The 18,484-nt window shown below is 46.8% G+C and overlaps 1 long non-coding RNA gene across 2 annotated transcripts in view; it reads right to left on the bottom strand.

Annotated features, from left to right (window-relative positions):
* Positions 1 to 4,351: 4,351 nt before the first annotated feature.
* Positions 4,352 to 18,484, bottom strand: part of LOC121028065 (uncharacterized) — a 24,403-nt gene continuing 10,270 nt past the window's right edge. Inside the window, exons 2-3 of one of the 2 annotated variants that reach the window (XR_005789046.1) lie at positions 8,050 to 8,131; positions 4,352 to 4,749 (exon numbers count right to left, since the gene is read on the bottom strand). This is a non-coding gene — a long non-coding RNA (uncharacterized LOC121028065). Of the gene's footprint in view, positions 4,750 to 7,683; positions 8,132 to 18,484 lie in introns of those variants that run through there. The other variant, XR_005789045.1, reaches the window with a different exon arrangement.

Here is an 18,484-nt window from a genome sequence, read left to right as displayed (position 1 = left end):
AAATCAAGAGACACTCAACCCACTGAGCCACCCAGGCACCCCCAACTTATAACTGTTTTTAAAACTTCACTTGAATGCTTGTCGTGTGAGGGAAGCATGAAACCATTTTGGTGCATATTTTAAATAAAGGCTTAGAGTTGCTGAATATTTTATTGTCCTGTTAACATTTTTTAGCAGCCCTTCTTCTGCTTTCCAGAATGGTACTGATGTATGATTTCTATGTAAAGCTCCCCACTGCACACACTCCCCACACTTCCCACCACACACACCTGGGGCCTGGTAGACCTGGGCATTGGCAGTGGGAAGAGCTTGGTGGCCTTGGTGACCTTGGGACTGCCCCTGGGTGCAGGGACTGAGATTCTGTGAATCCTCATTGAGACCCTGTCCCCTGGCAGGGCCCTCTTGCTGCCATGACAAGGCAGGTTTGTTTCCCAGTGCAAGTAAATTCTAGAGGGATTGACCTAATTTCCGGAGTCTGAAGGGCGACAGAGGCCCCAGCCAGAACTGCTGTAAGTGGGTAATAAACAGTGTCTATTAGGGAAAATAAATAACATCTCCCTTGGAGAGCAGGCCCCCTGAGCCCCTCCCACCGATCCAGGAGACAGATCTCTCCCAGGAGGGGGACTCCTGAAGGGATGTCTGTCTTTCCACATCCCTGCAGTTCCGACTGTGTAGCTGGACTCCTGCTGTCTCCGGACGGACCTCATGGCAGAAGGGAGACTTGGGGGGAAGTCTGGGCCAAGCCAGGGTCCGGGAGGGCTGAAGGCTGTGCTTGGCCCTCAGAGTTGAACTTTTAAGGGCTGCCAGCAGCCTCTCTGGAAAGCAGTGTGGAGGTTCCTCAGAAAATTAAAAATAGACCTACCCTATGACCCAGCAATAGCACTGCTAGGAATTTATCCAAGGGACACAGGAGTACTGATGCATAGGGGCACTTGTACCCCAATGTTCATAGCAGCACTCTCAACAATAGCCAAATTATGGAAAGAGCCTAAATGTCCATCAACTGATGAATGGATAAAGAAATTGTGGTTTATATACACAATGGAATACTACGTGGCAATGAGAAAAAATGAAATATGGCCTTTTGTAGCAACGTGGATGGAACTGGAGAGTGTGATGCTAAGTGAAATAAGCCATACAGAGAAAGACAGATACCATATGGTTTCACTCTTATGTGGATCCTGAGAAACTTAACAGGAACCCATGGGGGAGGGGAAGGAAAAAAAAAAAAGAGGTTAGAGTGGGAGAGAGCCAAAGCATAAGAGACTGTTGAGAACTGAGAACAAACTAAGGGTTGATGGGGGGTGGGAGGGAGGAGAGGGTGGGTGATGGGTATTGAGGAGGGCACCTTTTGGGATGAGCACTGGGTGTTGTATGGAAACCAATTTGACAATAAATTTCATATATAAATAAAAAAAATAAAGTCAAAGTAAAAAACCTGAATTAGGTATATCTGGAAAGTGCTAACAGTAAGAAAGCTGAGGTAACATTTTCATATTGGACAAAATGGACTTTAGAGGAAAAATATTGATGAAAGTAAAGGTCTCTGTATAAGGGCTGCCAGCTGTGGGAGTCACAGCCACAGCCACACACACACACACACACACACACACACACACACATGCGCACACACACACACACACACACACACAGAACTCCCCGTCTGAGGTAGCTATGATACCAAGTTATTAGGAAAACTGAAGGTTGGAGAGCTAAATAATTTGCCAGAGTTTGCCCAGCTCATAAATGGACAAAGCCAGAACTGAAACCTATTTGCCTGCGTTTTTAAAATCGAGTTCTTTCCCCTATTCTGGTGCTGTTGGTGCTGTTCCAACTGTAAGAAGCCTTAGAATCACTTAGGGATCTTGTTAAAACGCAGGTTCTGTTTCCATACGTGTAGGGTGTGGTGAGAGATTCTAGTAAGTTCCCAGGTAACGGCAGTGCTGCTCTCCTTGGAACACACTTGTAGCAGCAAGGATACTCTGCAAATATGTCAAAGGGGCTGACCCTGCGGAGCAGCACCTATAGATTGGGAGGCTGAGATTATGGTGGAAAATAGGGAGATGTAAATACCAGACTAGCTCAGGACTTGGAGGAAGCAGAGAGGTCAAGGGTGGGAGGAAAGGGCAGGCGTGCAGTCTCCCCCGCCCACCCCGGACACATCCTACTTTGACTTTGTGCGGGCCAGGTTCCCTGATATGGGTACAAGCTGTGTTTGTCACAATGGACACCTGGAGTCAGGAGGGTACAACATCTGTCAGGTTTCACTTCTGGTCCCAAATTCTAACTTGCCAGCTTGTTCATTCATCTAGTGACTTAGACCTTCTACTACATGGACTTTTCCAAAAATGGCTGCAGCAATATCTCCCATCCCACATGCTATTCCTGCAGTGGGACTTGCCGGCTAGAGGTGGAGGCTTGTATTCCTTCCCTGGGAATCTGAGCCGATGTGTGATCACAGATGAGGTGATGCTCTGTGACTCTTGAGGCCAGGACATAAAAGGCAACACGTCTTCCATCTGGCTCCCTTGGGACACTTGCTGTGGGAAGTCAGCCGCCATACTGTAAGGGGTCCAAGCAGTCCCGTGGAGAGGCCATGGGGGGGGTGTTCTGGCCATTGCAGGCGAGGCCCAGCCAATAGCCAGACATGTGAGTGAACAGGTCCTCAGTGACTAGACGCTGAGCCCCTCCAGTCTTAGACGCTTTCTGGCTGAGGCCTCGACATTCTTCCTGCACCCTTTTCGAATTCCTTGACCAACAGAATCTTTGAACATGAGAAAGTGGTTGTTTTTTTATTTTTTTAAAAATTTATTTATTTATTTGGAAAGAGAGGGAGGGAAGGGAAGAGAGAGAGAATCCCAAGCAGGCTCTGTGATGTCAGTGCAGAGCCCAATGTGGGGCTCAAACTCACAAACTGTGAGATCATGACCTGAGCAGAAATCACTCAAAGTTGGATGCTTAACCGACTGGGCCACCCAGGTGCCCCAGAAAGTGGTTGTTTTTAACACGGGTGCATTCGTGATGGCATCTACACAGCAACAGTGGCCAGAACAGGCCCCCAAGTAGGGGCTGCCTGAGGCCAGGTGGGTAACAAGACTCAGAGGGATTGGGGACAGTGGCAAAGTGGGTCCATGCAGCACTCGACACTGTAAATCTGCTTTTCCATTCTATTGACTTCTCAACAATTCTCATTTTATAGGTAGGAAAACCCTGATTTCAGATGCTGTTCAGGTCAGAGCTCATGGAGGTTGTATACTTGCTCAAGACCACATAGAGTTCAAGGCAGCTCCAAGATGACCCTTGGATCTGACTCTAGAGCTAGAACTCTTTCCATGAAAGTTGTACTGCCTCAGTCAGCCCTTGACAAATAAAAATGTCTCTGCCTGGCACAAAGCCATGGGTGGCTGGGGACCTCTCCTCTGTGTGATCAGTTTTGAATTTTGTGCCTTTAGTACCCATCACGGGAGAAGAAAAATCTTGAATGTTCTTAATAAACAGAGTCAGAGGAAAGCACTAGAACAGGGCAGGTGTTATTTGTCAAATGTGAGGAATAAGTGAATCAAGAAAATCGATCCTGGGTGGGATTTTTACAGGAGGGGGAGTGAAAGTGTGGAGCCCTAGCTCACTGGTGCTCCAGGATTTGAAGGAAATGAGACAGTGAGCAGATTTGGGGGTCTGGGAGCCTATTTGCAGCAGGTGTTTTTTTCCCATCTTCTCTGTACCTGCCCCAAGGCAAGCAGCTGCCAAGGGAGGGTATGGTGGCGGTGCCACAAGAGGAGAGTTTTATCCAGACTTCCCTGCCTGACAGGATGGGACGGAAGTAGTCCCCTTCCCCTTGAGCCACAGAAAGGGAGATTCTTCTTTTGTATTCCATCTCGGTTTCTGGTGAGAAGAGGCACTTTTGTCTTCCCAAAACTCTTCTAGCTCAGACCTTCCAGATGTCAGAGACAGCATTGTAGGTCACATGAGAGTCATATGGCTCACCTTGATGAGGCTGTAGTGCCCAGTTATTCAACAAAATACTAACCAGGGCGTTGCTGCGAAGGCATTTTGTAAATGCGTTTACTGTCTGCACTCAACTAAATAGATTACCCTCAATAACGTGGGTGGGCCTCGTGCAATCAGTTGAAGACATTAGGAGTAAAAACAGGTTTCCCCCAGAAGAAGAAATTATGCCTCAAGATGGCAACATCATATTCCGCCTGAGTTTGCAGCTTGCTTTATTGATGTTTCTGCTTACTTGCCCCACAATGACACAGGCCAGTTCCTTAAACAGGCACACGTGCACGCACACGCGCACACACACACACACACACACACACACACACACACCTCTCCTATTGGTTCTCTTTCTCTGGAGAACACTGCCTGATACAGATGTTGTCCTGACTACATCATGTTGTCCCAACGTTTTTTATTCTCTGTGACAACAATTTTGATGCACGGGTTCAAGCAGGTGTGATGACCATGGTGGCAGAGTGGGTGGAAGGTGAGGCTTGACACGCAGAACCACGGGCACGTTCTATGCGCCATGTTGTGTGTGCGCTGTGTCTCCTGTGGGTGAGCAGGAGGGCGTGGTCTATGGAAAGAGCACCTGGCAGAGAGTTGGGCCAGTGTTGAGGCCTTGGTTCAATGACTGACCACTGCTCTTCTGGAACATGAACAGAACTCCGAGAAGGATTCAGGTAGTCAAATAAGGTCACGGAGAGAGAAAGACAAATCCTGTATGATGCCGCCTATATGTGGAATCTTTAAAACACAAAAAAAGCCAATTTTATGAAACAGAGAATGGAATGGTGATTGCCAAGGGCCGGTGGGAGGGGACATGGGTGATGTCGGTCAAAGGGTACAAACTTTCAGTTCAAAGTAGAAGTTCTGTGGGTGAATGTAGAGCGTGGTGGTGATAGTGAATAGCGTGGTGTCGTAGACTTGAAAGTTGCTGAGGGTAGATCTTAAGTGCTGTCACCACACACGTGCACACACACGTTAACTGTGAGGTGATGGATGTGTTATAATGATCTTGACCTTGGTAATCATTCCACAATGCATATGTATATCAAATCATCACATTGTATGTTTTGAATAGATATATTTGTCAGTTACTCCTTAATAAAGTTAAAAAAGTTTTTTTTTTTATTTTTTAAAATTTACATCCCAATTAGTATATAGTGCTACAATGATTTCAGGAGTAGATTCCTTAATGCCCCTTACCCATTTAGCCCATCCCCCCTCCCACAACCCCTCCAATAACCCTCAGTTTGTTCTCCATATTTATGAGTCTCTTATGCTTTGTCCCCCTCCCTGTTTTTATATTATTTTTGTTTCCCTTCCCTCATGTTCATCTGTTTTGTCTCTTAAAGTCCTCATATGAGTGAAATCATATGATATTTGTCTTTCTCTGACTAATTTAATTTAGCATAATACCCTCCAGTTCCATCCACCTAGTTGCAAATGGCAAGATTTCATTCCTTTTTATTGCTGAGTAATACTCCATTGTGCATATACCACATTTTCTAGTTAAAACATTTTTAAAAAGGAAGAAGAAAGAAAACAGGGAATGGAGTGAAAGGGATTTTGTAAAACGAGACACATGCAATCTGGTATCTCTTAGTTTTTTAAAATCCAGATGCAGTCCACAAATTGTCTAAGGTAATTATTGTTCGGAGAGAGTACGATCAAGGGTGGAGATGGGCTTGTTTCTCCTTCCTCTGAATGACAGTGCAACGCAGTTCAAACCAGAGGAGAAACAAATGGGGGCTGTTCGTCAAAACCAGTTAAATACTTTCAATGAGGTCTAGCAGGGATGCAAATGTGAGGCTACTGAACTTGTCCCAGGCAACACTGGGAAGAACAGTGGGGAGGGGCTTTGGTCAGCCATTCAGGCTGGGCAAGTTACAGGGAGGAGGGGCAGAGCTAGCTTAGTGGTGTTCCTGTCTCTGCTTGCTTCCTCACCTTGACTTTGTAGAGTCAGTGATCCTGATTTGGAGTCATGGTAGGACTCAGGAGAATGCCCTTGGACAGGGACCTGTTTGCATGCTAAGTAGGGGGTGGGAGCTGTAGGCAGGGCTGAGGATTATACTGGGAGGAAGGGGAAGGGTCCATATCGTGAGCTGGAATGCTTATGTAGGATGTTTCAGTTGGCAAACAGAGTGGTCTGCCGAGTGCCCTGGGCCTTAACTCCCTTATATGCAGGCCTTTAGGACTGTATGACATACCTTCCTGTTTTTTAACTGCTTACTTGCCTGTCTCTTGGACTAGGCTATGAGTTTTGTGTGGTCAGAGGCCATCATGATCTGTATCCTAGCACATAATGTTTATGAATAAATAAATGAAGTCCTAAAGATGCCCGATCCATTGGCCATCATTTACTCTGGTTATATTCCTGTATGCATCGTTTCAGGGGCCCTGCGATAGAGGAAGAGAGGGACCGGGAGGGGAGGGAAAGAATGGGGAGGTAATTAAAGAAATAAGAAAATAAATCCCATCCTTCAGGGATTTGCAACTTCCATTGAGGAAGTCAAATATACTCATACAGTGCTAACAGTTTGCTCCTCTAAAACCTAATGAGCTTCATCCTGCAGCATCTCATTGCGGAGGAATCCACAGCCAGCCCTTGAGCAAGCCCGAGGCAGTCTTCTGAAGAACAAACCTGGAGGTGCAAGGGCATTGGGAGACCAGGTCCACTCTGGATGGGGTTGAGTTGGGTCACTCAGCACTGAATCTGGAGGGAGTGCGATTGGAGAGGGCCTCCAAGTGGGCACTGGCCCTTCTCTGAGCTTCAGGTATGCTGGCATCCTGGGAAAATGCCATCTCTGCATCCAGCTAAGATCGATGTCTCTTCCTGCCCATCTCAGGCTGTCAGGGACCAACTTCCTTAGAGCACATTTGGGCGGCACAGTCTTGCATTAATTTAGAGCTAATTGTCAGGTAATGAATTCGATTTGGCTCACCATATTGAAATCCCTTCTGCTCCCAGCTGAACACCAGTAAATCATTTGCATCACAAATCTCTTTGCTGGATGCTCAGCTTGGCCAAGCTGTTGCTCAGACCCTCTCCTGGCTCCCCACATTCCTAGATATTTGAGAGCAGCTGAAAATCATTACGCTTCCATGTTCGAGATGCAAAGCTGAGACCCACCCAAACTGAATTTGGGTTTGTGTTTTTGAAAAGTCTAGAACAATGGTTCTCAAAGTGTGGTCCACTGAACCAGCAACATCAGCATCCTAGTAACTCATTAGACATGCAAGTTTCAGACTCTATCTCCCGAAAAAATGGAATCAGAAACTGGGAGTGGGGCCCAGCAGTCTGTGGTTTAAGAAGCTCTCCAAGTGATTCTGATGCACAAATTTGAGAAGCACTGGTCTATCTAGAACATTCTCTAGGTCCACCAGAATGTCCGCACCAGAATTCTCAATTCACTTTAACTCTCTACAGGGCCAGCTTCCTTTTTCTAGATCTCTGGATTTTATTGGGGCCTTTTGAATTTATTCCTCTTCCACTTCTGTTTTAGTTAGAATTAGATTCAATTGGGGAGAAAACAAAGAGACAAATATAAGTGACTTAACCAAGTTAGAAGTTCTGATGTAAGGAAGTTGAGGATAGTTGTAGCCGACCACAGTGGACTCTAAGCTGAGGGTGGGTGATGGTCTAGTGAAACCAAAGAAAAGGTCCAGAGACAGGAATCAAGATACAGGTTTATTGGGGCAACTTTTGTGCGGGGAGTCCAGGAGTGGCTGACTGGATAAAGCATCCACTGCTGGGGTCTACATGCAGCAAGCTTTTGTAGCTTAGCACCTTAGCCCTCCCCTCTGTGCACGGCCAGCGTTCCAAGGAGATCAAGGCATGCCAACTTGACATTCTTCGTTACAAGGGAGATGCTGTGGGTTGGCCATATCCAGAGCTCCTGACCTTGAATGCTGAACGACACATTTTTCTGCACATTATGCTTGATGGGAATATAAGGGAGGACGGGATCCCTACCTTCTCAAGATAGTTATTAGCAGGGGTGTTTAGGGTATGGTTGTACAAACTAGCTATCCAGCACGTACCATGCAGATAGGCAGTCCAAAACTGGTTGCTCATGCCACTCATGGTCCAGGACGTCTGCTCAGGATCCAGCAAGCATCACGTCTGCCCTAGAAGACGGCCGAAAGAGAAGAGAGAAAGGCACGGTCATTCCCTGACAGACACTTCCTGGAAGTTGTACACAGCACTTCCGTCTTATCTCTCATTGGCCAAAACTTAGTCACTTGGCCATAACTGCCTACAAGGGAGCCTGGGAAATGTAGTTTTTCTTGTGGGTGTTCATGTGCCCCGTGGAAAAATATCAGGAAATCTATTTCTGAGGAAGTGGAGATTAGATATTGGCAGAGACGACTAGCTACAAATGAAGGTCTGTGCTGTAGCCTTTGATACATATTTCTGTTTCAGAGTCTTCGGCAAGTTCTTTCCCTTGTTTGTTACACCCTTCAACGGCCTGCTTCACAACATGTGTATTTCAGGAAGAAATACCTTGATCACCTTGAGCATTTCTTTCCTGACAGCCCCCATGCCTGTAGCCTACTACCTTCAATTCCCACTGCCTATTGGTCTGGCTAGTTTCTGTGAAATCATGATCCGCGGTTAGTCTTCAAATGCCTAGGAGCCTGTGTTTGGGCACGGTTTTTGCTGGTGGAGCCGTGGTGAGTCCCTCAACTCCTCTGGGGCCCCGACTCCTTGCCTGTAAAATGAGGGGATTGTAGATGGTCCCTGAGGTGCCTCCCGGCTCTAACATGCCACGGTGCTCTTTTTTGTTTCCTTTCCTGACATTTATGACCATCCTCGGGGTGAGAAGGCAGTGAGTCCTGACCAGCTAACTACCAGGTGAGCTTGACAGCATTGGTTATAAATGAAGGTGTGGACTGCAAAGCTGGGAAATACAGCCCGGGGCCTGATTTGGTTGATGGCTTTTGAGAAACTGGTTCTGGAAATGAAAAATGTGATTTGTGTAAAAATTAGGGGAAGTCTTGCAGAGAACCCTGTAAGGTGGTTGCTGGTGGGGGGCTCATTTATCTGATGTTGCCCCTCCTTGCTCCAAGCTCCTCCCCTACTTACTTCCACCTCCATTTTGCTGGTTTGAAAAACGAACAAATGCACAAGCAAAAAATAACTCTGAGATCCACAGAGAGGGGAGATAATTAAAGTCTTCCAACCAGCCAGTGATAGGACAGGCGTGGTGGTGACTTCCTGTTTGTGACCCAAGTATACACATATACACAAACAGGAAGTTGTGACCCAGTATACACATATACACGTGTGTGTACTCTCTCTCTTTATTCTAAATGAACCTGGCTGCAAGTAGTTACTAAAATGAGCTACACTTGACCTCTGTAAACCTCAGTTCCCTCATCTGTTAGATGGGATTAAAAACCACGTTCACAATTCTTAGGAGGATTAGCCAAAAAAATGTCCAAAAAGTCCTTGACACTTTTGGAGATGTGCAAAACGTTCCAGAAATGTTCCCTCTTTTCTGGAGATATGTATTTAAGTGGATTCTTAGGCATGATAGTCCCTAAGCAGACGTCTCAGTTTACTTGAACATCTGCTTAGCTGGGCAGTTTCTCTGAGGACCCTGCACTGAACAAACGTTGAATACACACCCCAGATAAACTGAACTTTAGGGCTGTGATCTGAGTGGGGGAGGACAAAGGAACCAGTAATGATTGAGACTTCTATGCCCTGAGTGTGGCAGGTGCTGTATATGGCTTACTCATCACATAATTCTGATGATCATGCATCACTCTGTCACAAATGAGGTCATAAAGGCCTGGAGACATAAGCAACTTGCCCACAGGTTTTTGGGGGGTGAGATCTGTGGGCACCTAGGGCATGGCCGAGTGGGACCAAGAAAGAGGAGTTTTGAGGTGGGTTTGGGAGGGAGGGTGAGATGGGGGGTGAGATGGGGGTGTGTGTGGTGAGGGGGTCCAGAGGTTCCATGAAAGGGCAGGTGGCCATTTCCCACTCTGGTAGGGGCCACTCTTAGTATTTAGTCTTAGTATTCTTAGTAATCTGTAAAAACGAATTGTCTTTCATAAAGCTTGTTTCTTGAGATTAAAAGTTAGTCTTTAAAAAAAAAATTTTTTTAATGTTTATTTTTTGAGGAGGAGGGGAGGGGCCGAGAGAGAGGGAGACACAGAATCCGAAGCAGGCTCCAGGCTCTGAGCTGTCAGCACAGAGCCTGACATGGGGCTCGAACTCACCAACCATGAGATCATGACCTGAGCTGAAGTCAGATGCTTAACTGACTGAGCCACCCATGCACCCCAAAAGTCAGTCTTAAGTAGAGAGGGGAAATCCTTTCTTTGAGCACATAATGCTCCGAGACACTTTCCTGAATATTCTTCCACAAGTCCGTTACTTACTCTGCTAACCCTAAGAGATGGTATATTCCCATTAAAGGGGTGGGTAAGTCAAGCATCCGCCAGTGGGTTCATTTCCCTTATTAATATCCCGCAAGCTTCAGAACCCTGAGGTGGGACCCATGAGGCTCCTGACTACTTCATCAGCTGACCACCTGCTCCCTTTGCAGTCTCTGACCCCATTCCCATCCTTTATATGAGCAGTGACCTCTGCGTGTAGACAGACATCCTGCCCTGTAACTCCCGCTCAGTCCCTCTGCCCTTCACCTACTTAGGGACAGCAGCCTCTTTCAGCTCTGTTGTGTGGGCTGGTGCCTCATGTTCGTGCACACCTCCACCTGAGCCCTGACCACTGTGTCAGAATTGGCTGTTGGTGTCCTTTGTCCTTCCCCAGGGAGCCCGTCTGCAAATCCCCAGAACCTGGAGACCAGTAGGTGCTTACATTGAACTTAATGGATTATGTTGCAATCTTAGACATTATTGTCAGTCATTTGCAGACTGAATACTGTGGGGAGGGATACAGAAAATGTGTGATAAGTTTTCCCTTTCTCTGGGAATCTAGTCTCTGAGGTGGGACTGACTCAGAGAACAGGGCCCGCAACCTGCCCCTCGTGTGGCGCAGACACCTGGAGGTTTTTCAGGCGAGGCCGGTTCCCGGCAGCTGGAGCCATCAGACAAGCAGAGTTCTTGGAGACAGTTTGGATTGGGTCCGAGGTGATGGGGGAGGCACAGGAGTGATGGTGGCCAGGGGGAGGGCTGGCTGAGATGAGTGGCCAGTGGGATGGCGCCACGGGGTGGGAGAGTGCAAAGGCCTAAAAGCCAGAACGGGATTTTGATGTCATGAGAAATAGCGAGCCATGGAAGGTTCTCCAGCAGGGAGAAACAGGATGAAGTTGTGTTTTAGGCCGGTGAGCGCTGACAAGTGCTAAGGAGAAGAGTCTAGGAGGAGGGGAAGAGGCGAGAAGGGCTGACCTCCCCCACATTTGCTCCGCTTCAGGCCTCTTCCATGTGGGTGTTGACTGGACCCAACCCATACATGGGCTGGAGAAGCTGCTTCCATGTTCACTCATTCTTTCAGAACGTTTTCTGGGGACACCTGGGAGGCTCAGTTGGTCAAGCATCCAACACTTGATTTCTGCTCCAGTCATGGTCTTGCAGTTCATGGGTTCGAGCCCCGCGTTGGACTCTGCACTGACAGCGTGGAGCCTGCTTGGGTTTCTCTCTCCCCCTCTCCCTCTGCCTCTCCCCCATGCACATTTTCTTTCCCTCCCTCCCTCTCTTTCTCTCTCTCTCCATAAATAAATAAACATTAAAAAAAACCCAAGCAAAACATTTCCTGTTGCCACCTACTATGCTCCAGTTCCCATGTGCTGGGAACTGTGCTGGGATTGTAGATGCTTGTGCCCGTCCCCAAACACCCTATGGCCGAGAACAGACATCACATAAACACACATCACACATCCACCTGATGACCTCTTTCACCTGTGCTCTGTCATTTAAGGAAATCATTGTGTTATGCATATAAGCTCTAGAGCTCTGCCCCCCACCCCACCCCACCCCGCACTCTCTGGGCTCCCCACTCCCATTGATTTGCCAGTTTTCTTGAAGGGGCTACCTTCTAAACAGTGTACACAGTGCTGTGGGAATAGGAGGTGGTCTGAGATGTGGTGGGGAGGATCCTTGAAATGCTGTCTCCCTTCCCTGCCCTTGGGTGCTTGCCCACTAACTCCCCGCCACTACCCCCAGCTGGGGATGTGTGCACACTTAGGGCCTCAGGGCAGACTCTGCTGAGAGGCCCTTGAGATCTCAGCCCCCATAGGCTTGACGCTAATCTCTATTGCTCCCAGAGCACACCTAATCCTTACCCTCCGTGTCCTTCTTCATTTGTCCTTCGGGCCTCATTCCTGAGACTAAGGGAGTCAGGCACAGAGAAAGATGCTCAGGGATTCCTGGGCTCAGTTGCCTACATGCCAACCCACCTGCAACACTCCCTTGAGGTTGAGACCCTCCAAAGAAGCTAGGGTTGAAGGACGCCCGCCTCCCTCCAGGGTGTCTCGACCTCCTTAGACTCAGCCTGTCAGTTACTGGTTGGAAACTGTCTCTGGTAGAACTGGTTAGTCTGGGCAGAGGCAGACACAGGTACCAAGGAGGACTGAGCATATCCTACGATCTAGGCTGTAGCACACGCATCACCCCACTGAACGACCGTGTAACCCGGATATCTGATCCTTATCCAGCCCAGAGGAATCAGGCTGGAATCTGGGTTAGGGTCAGGACTAGGTTTATTATATTAATTTCACACACAAGGCAATGAAGGCTCAGAGAGGGGAAGCTCCTTTGCTGTGTTCTCATAGATCTTGGCGGTCTGAGGGCACCCACCTTGCTCTGCTGAGGGCACCCACATTCCTGCAGCAACACAGGCTCCTGATGCCCTGCAAGGCTGGGGATGCTCCCACAGCTCTGCCAGGGTTCACTAGCTTCACCTACCTTACCATGCCTCAGAGCACCTCTTTCTGTCCACCTCCCTTGCAGGTGCTTGCTGACTTAAGCCTGCACTGATGAGGCACTGGAACATTCTCTTTTCTATGCATAGTAATGGGAAATATTGCAGAGCAAACATGGACCCCTGCAGAGCCACAAAGGAGATTCATTGAAGTTGGCATCAATTTTGCTTAGCTTCCTGCTGAAATATTTGCCAATCTGGCCAAGATTCTGAACTGCCTGGGGCCCGGGAACACCTCTTCTATTTAATGTTGTCCTTGAATGAGATCAAATTGCCAGAGGCTGCAGAGACTCCATTATGTGTTTCAGCTCCTTTGACTTTGGAGTCCAGGCAAGGTGATCTTCTGCGCATACCATGCTTTGCTTATGTGGTCCTCCTTTATTGTCTTTTCAAGCTTAAACGTTGCTAGCTAACTTGAAGTCTGACCTGGCAGAAATGCTGTGTGCCAGGGTCCAGCCACTGGGGCCCAGTGCCTCTCTCGTGGTTGGCGTCTTCGCTGGGGCTCTCTGATGCTGTTTACAAAGTACGTTGTCATGGTGGTTGCTCATGGCCACTGTGCCTGGCGAGCCAGTCTGGGGATTGTTATCTCTAGTTTGTAGTTCAGTGATGCACCCGACATAACCAAGGCCATCCACAGACACCAACCCAGGCCTTCTGCCCATGACTGAGGCTCTCCCCTTTGTGCTTTCCACAGAGCCTTCCACAACCCCATGTACACATGCAACCCCTCTTGTTAGGGGTTCTCTGTGCTCTCTACCACCTCTTGTTAAGGGAATCCTGTAGATATGACAGAGACAGGACTCCGGCAGGGACACAGGTTGTCTCAGCCTCTTGCTCTGTCCACTGCTGTCCCCTGAAGTCATCTTATTTCACACAGGCTGTCTCCAAAGCTGCCCACCGACATGCCTGTTCTTACAAGGATGGTGGCGTGGGCCTCTCAGTAGACTGTCTTTTCTTTGCCTGCCCACCCTGATCAACTCTTACAGACCCATCCATCCTCTCAGATTCTGTTGGTGACCAGAAAAAAGGATCTAAGAATGAGACATAAATTGTTCTGAAGACCATCCCTCTTCCAGGGCTGATGGTGGATTGGGGGTAGTGAGCAGTCCTGGGCTCCCGTATATACTTGCCAACCCAATACCTATTTCTGTCCTGCACCCCAACAGTTTATTCACACAAGTCCCTCCTGCTCTCTCACCATCTTGGTTACTCCTAGTGAAAACTGGCCATTCTTGTAACTGTCACTGAGTAAGAACATCTTTGTGATGCCCCAAGGGGATGCCTGACCCTGTAGTTGAAAAGCATAGGGCTAGCGAACTGGGCCAGTGTGTTCAGGCCTGTGGGCCAGTTGTCACTTACAGCCCAGACAGGCAGTGGTGTGGACTCTAGATCCAGGTGTCTGGGTTTGAACTCGGCTCTGCCACTCCCTAGCTCTGTGATGTTGGGCAAATTACTCACGCTGTCTTTAGCTGATGAGTAAAATGTGGGCACACTAGTGCCTATGTCAGAGGGTTGGATAAGTTAATGCTTATAAAGCACTTAGACCCATGCGAAGCACATGATAAATCCTCAAAGTGTCCAGAAAAATGAGAGCTACTGTCATAATTCTGATTATGCTGCTATCTTGCTATTCCCATTCTTGGCCATCTTAATAACAACATAGAGTATGTATAATTTATCTCAGTTTAAAAAGTGCTAATATGCTATCTCACTTTTTCAATATGGGTGAAGGTTATGGGCAATGGCCAAGGTCACAAAATCAGGAAGGTGGCAGTGCCTCGTCTTAACCTTGGTTCCAAGTTTTTTTTTTTTTTTTCAAATATCTTTATATTATTCAATGCCACCTCCTATTGAATGAGAGGGAAAGCTGGGAATGACTCAGTAAGACCACTCCTAATTGCCGGGGAAGAAAAATGCCTCTGAATATATCTCATTTTGAGGATAGCATGTTTGGAAAGAAAAATAATTACAAATGAAATCCAAAGCCCATCCCAGAGCCAGCTGCAATTCTCTGCCAGCCATTGGAGTTCAAAGAGGGAGACTTAAGGAAGGTCTTGAGGAGAATTACTTAATTTAGAGCATTGGAAACCCAACAATTATTTGCTTAAAAATAGAATTTGCTGAAACAACTTACAGCTTCTTATTCTTCTCACTGCATAATAAAGTAATTAGTAATTTGTGTCACTCCGGTAATTTTTCTCCTTCTTATAATCACCAACAGTGATACTGTTGCCATGCTGGGGTTCCAGTACATAGATACACACACACACACACACACACACACACACACACACACACACTGATACACACATACACACTCACTCACTCGTATCCAATCCCTGGAACAAGGTGGAAGTGAGAGTTTGTATTGTTGTTTTGTTGTGGTTGTTGGAGTGAAAATTCTGTGATCCCTATAATTTACTCATTACCATATGTGTAAGACACTCTGAGTGTGGTTTTCATAGGAAGTAGAAATAAGAGCAGAGAACTTTCAGAATATCTCCAAATATCATACAGAAATTATTAAGGAGTGTGGTGAGCAGCCAAAAATCAGGACCTTCCTGTGACAAAAGATTTTGTCCTGAACTACTGGTCTTATGAAGGTACCAAAAAAACCCTACATTTGTTTAAATATTTGTTAGATTGAAAAGGATGAAACTGTATAAAAATGTTGACAGTCTGAGAAAGTTCGGAGTGTAATTATAAGGGAAACTTAACATGCCTTTTAATACCTAATATGGGCTAAATGTATAATCGGCGGTTAGAAACCAAGCAAGTTCTCAACAATTTGAAACAAAGCAATGGTAACGGGGATTTTTTTTTTTTAATTTTTTTTTCAACGTTTTTATTTATTTTTGGGACAGAGAGAGACAGAGCATGAACGGGGGAGGGGCAGAGAGAGAGGGAGACACAGAATCGGAAACAGGCTCCAGGCTCTGAGCCATCAGCCCAGAGCCCGACGTGGGGCTCGAACTCACGGACCGCGAGATCGTGACCTGGCTGAAGTCGGACGCTCAACTGACTGCGCCACCCAGGCGCCCCGGTAACGGGGATTTTTATCCCTAAGTTTGTCTGACTGAGTTTATAATTGGCTTCAGGTGACTGTGGGAAAATAGAGAAAGGAAGTTTGAAGGATTGTTCCTTTCCGTGTTTATCATGAGATAATCTATACTTGTATTCAAGCTACTATACTATATAAATAGTACTGTTGCTAACACTTACTCACTGTTCACCATTTACCAGGCTCTGTGTGAAGACGTTTACCTGCATTTTATATATATCCTTTAATCAATTTTATAAGTTAGGTATAAATATTATTCCCATTTTATGGATGAGGAATGTGGCAGAGACCATGTTGCTCACCCAAAACCCATTCTTTGTTTTTTTTTTTTCCCATTATAACAAAACCCAGATTTCGTTTAGGGTGGCAATATAAGTGATGTGAATGGCCTATATTTTCAGCCCTCCCGTTGAAGCCAGATGCAGCCCGTGACTAACTTCTGGCTGATGGGATAGAGGCAGGACTGTGTGTGGACCATCTGAGAAGTGTCACTTAACGTATCTGACTCAGCTGGGAGGTGCACCCTTCCTGTCATCTCTCCTGCTTTATACACTTCCTGAAGCAATGACAGCCAACACTGTGCTGTTTCCCCTAGTTGTTGGATTGGCAGTTCAGCCCCATTCTCCTGTTGAGAATTACTAGAAAAGCTAGGCAAACTAGATCTTTAGAAATCTGTAAGAATCTGAGAAATCACAAGGCACTGAAGATTTCTCGGGCCGAGTTCTTTGAGAAGAGAGAAGCCCAGTAAGGTGAGCCTGGATCTTCTGGCCAGTTTTCTCCTTTCTCCTAAGAATGTCTGGCAAAGTCCATTTGACATGGCTGAGGGGCCAAGATGCTGAGCAGAACTTTTGGCAGACTTAGGGAATTAGGAGCCTGTCAGGGGTGGGAGGCTCTGATAAAACCCCACGAGCTGGGTTAAGACCATGAGTGGTCACATCACTGGAATAACATGAAGCGAGAATAGTCTGTCCTGGCAGGGACTGAAGCCAGCTTCGAGTCACCTCAATCCCTGTTGGCATTGATACGATCGGGGATTGATGGTGCCCCGTGTCTCCTGCCAGAGGCAAACGTAAATTCTCTCCGAAGGAAACGCATTAGCAGAAACCTCAAGTTATCTCGATGGAACAAAGCAGGGGAGAGGATGAAGAAAATGTTGACTTCTAAAATGGCAGAGGAAGAAACTCCAAAAATCTGTTTCTGCTTAAAAGCGATAAGAACGCTGGCAAAAGCTGTCAGGAATTGTACCTGTTGAGGGCCGTAGCCCCCACAGCACCCCATAGCGCCTCAGAGCCCCACATAGCGATGAGGCATATGTTGTGCCCTGAAGGGTGGGATGATACACCATCCTTGCAGGTAACATCTTCAGGCCGGGTCTCAGCCGAACATTAAACAGACCATCCTTCTGTGACATCTTGCGGCTCTTGTGAGATATAGTTCCTTTCTTAAGTCAACCAACGCTTTACTGGAAGGGCTGTGTTGTACCTTGTCTCTAGACATTGGTCTGGGGGCCAAAAGGGATACTGGGTGCAAATCCTGAAGGAAGCATGTGCTGTCTGATTAGAAAGAAGTCTGTACCCTCTTCACACTGTCCTGTGCGTATCCATGCATGGTTGCTCTGGCCTTTAAGAAATGATGTGATAAGAAAACCTACAGGTAAATGAATTTACCACTAAAGAGGGTAAATTCTATGTGTCTCCTTAGCTCCATCTTGGGGAATGGTCTAGTGAAGAGTCTGTGAGACACCGCTGCCAACAAAATGTCACGAAGAGGAAGAATATGGCTCGGGTGTAAAAATGTCACGTTAGAGTACCTGGGTGGCTCAGTTAAGTGTCCGACTCTTGCTTTCAGCTCTGGTCATGATCTCACGGTTCGTGGGATTGAGCCTCCTCATTGGACTCTGTGCTGACAGCGTGGAGCCTGCTTGAGATTCTCTCTCTCCCTCTCTCTCTCTGCCCCTCTCCTGCTAACACACTCTCTCTCTTTTTCTCAAAATAAATATTTTAAAATGTCATATAAAATCCACATAATCTATGCAGTGTTTTGAGCAGTGTTAACCTGTTTCTTCTGAATTTGACTATTGTTGTTAATGTGTAAAAAGCATATATCCTTATTGTATCTCTGAGGGCTACTGCTCAGAAGGAAGCCCTGGGTACTCAGGAACCCAGGACAAGGAAAAACCATATGCTTACTCCCCCGATGCTCTGTTCAAGGGTTCTTATTGATCTAGCAGTCCATTGCTCTCTCTGTCCTTGTCATTTCCTCAGAGCTGAGGCCATCCATCCATTAGTTAGAATAATGTTAGAATAATGTTAGTTAATAACTTAACCTAAGATTCTTGGGACACTTGCTCTCTCACATTTATTCCTGTCGTTCTGCCTTCCTTTCTAGGATGGGCACCGAAGTGGAGGAATATGGACGGACTTAAATGATACCATACTTTGGTGGGAGGGGGCCTTCCTAGCCTTTTCCTCTTCTCTGGGGCTGTGCTGACAACAACAAAAAAAAAAAAAAAAAAAAAAAAA

Source organism: Herpailurus yagouaroundi, unplaced genomic scaffold (assembly GCF_014898765.1).
Source record: "Herpailurus yagouaroundi ecotype Mexico unplaced genomic scaffold, PumYag 100, whole genome shotgun sequence".
Lineage (NCBI taxonomy): Eukaryota > Metazoa > Chordata > Mammalia > Carnivora > Felidae > Herpailurus > Herpailurus yagouaroundi.
The sequence above is the reverse complement of the archived record's forward strand: the minus strand, read 5'-3'. Positions and strand labels throughout refer to the sequence as shown.